General features: G+C 39.6%; 1 non-coding gene across 1 annotated transcript; it reads left to right on the plus strand.

Moving 5' to 3' along the window:
• Positions 1–528: 528 nt before the first annotated feature.
• TRNAT-UGU (transfer RNA threonine (anticodon UGU)) lies at positions 529–601 on the plus strand. The gene has a single exon. It is a non-coding gene; the product is annotated as a tRNA-Thr (tRNA).
• The last annotated feature ends 841 nt before the right edge of the window (positions 602–1,442 follow it).

The raw sequence follows: 1,442 nt of genomic DNA on the forward strand, positions 1-1,442 counted from the left end.
CACGGGACTTTTATTTTCTTTGTGGAGCACATTGATTTTTTATGGGATGATCACAGAAGATATAAATGTGCATTGGAGACTGGACACAAAGAAACCTATCCATCTCCACCCCACCCCCCCATTAATGGCCAAAAAAACCACAGTGATGGGTCAAATTCTCTATTACTCTGCTGTATCCTCCTATCAGCATGCTCCTTGTTGAACCGATTGACTGTTTGTTTTGCTTCTTCCTTTCACACTCCGTCATGGCTATATAGGGATTACAAGAGGCTGATATCAGGTCAAACTCAGATATTTACACTGTTTACATTTAAAACTATGTTTAATGATTTATTAATAATCACAGAGCTATATTATTTGTGTCTAAACCTGGGGTTTAGCATTGAGTCCATATTAATTCCACAATTTCCCTATTTGTTAAGCAGTTACAAGCTGGTTTAAAAAAAAAAAAATTGTGTAACTACTCACCCGATACAGTCAAGGAAGATCTCATGTTTGACAAACAAGGGTGTGGACATTTTGCTCACTGGCTCCATAGCTCAGGGGTTAGAGCACTGGTCTTGTAAACCAGGGGTCGTGAGTTCAAATCTCACTGGGGCCTAGCTTACTCTTTTTTTTCCTCTCAATATAACCCCCACTGTTTGCTTGTGAGTCTTCAAAATGTATGTTTTCAAATGTAAAACTTTCTCAAAATAATAGCTATGGGCTAAAAATAATTGAAATTCAATGTGGAAATGATTTTAAAATTTGACCATAGATACACTAAAGTTTCCAACTGAAGCTTCTCGGTTTTAATTTTAATTTCGGTCTGTAGCTTTATCTTCACCTCCCAGAATTGAGCTGGTAGCCTGCTAGGCCTATATCTCTAATGTAAACACAGAGCAGGTCCTCAGAATGTGTGTAGAGAGCAGAGTGCTGAGATCCAACTTGAATGACTTGAGTGCTTCCACTGTGAAATGTGTGGATTGATTGCTCCACAGTGGCTGTAACTACAGAGGGGTTGTTTGTAAAGTTAAATTACTGCTTGTTAAGAATATTTACTGCAAATTTTTGACTATCCATAGCCTGGTGACAGTTCTGCTTTAAAGAACATTTTCACTTTAAAAACAAAATTCCCCCAGCCCTCTCTCTAGTCCCCATTAACTCACAGAGCTGGTTTCTTCCCCTCACAGCACAGGTCCTTAATCCCTAATTCCCTCTGATGGTTGTGGTCTCCTGAGATGTCGGCAGCCTGACTTATAAAAATCTACTGCTGGGCTTCTCATGCCTGTGTGCTAATGTCCTATAAACTTATTTGGACGCTGCTCCTGCTATACGGGTATGTCCCATTACAGTGTATGAGATGTTAGTGTGCAGATGCAGGCAACACTAGGTTTTTACTATACGAGCTGCAGAAATCATGGAAGGCCACACACTTTAAACCTAAACAATATGACATAAGC

This window comes from Aquarana catesbeiana, linkage group LG11 (assembly GCF_042186555.1).
Source record: "Aquarana catesbeiana isolate 2022-GZ linkage group LG11, ASM4218655v1, whole genome shotgun sequence".
In the NCBI taxonomy this organism is placed as follows: domain Eukaryota; kingdom Metazoa; phylum Chordata; class Amphibia; order Anura; family Ranidae; genus Aquarana; species Aquarana catesbeiana.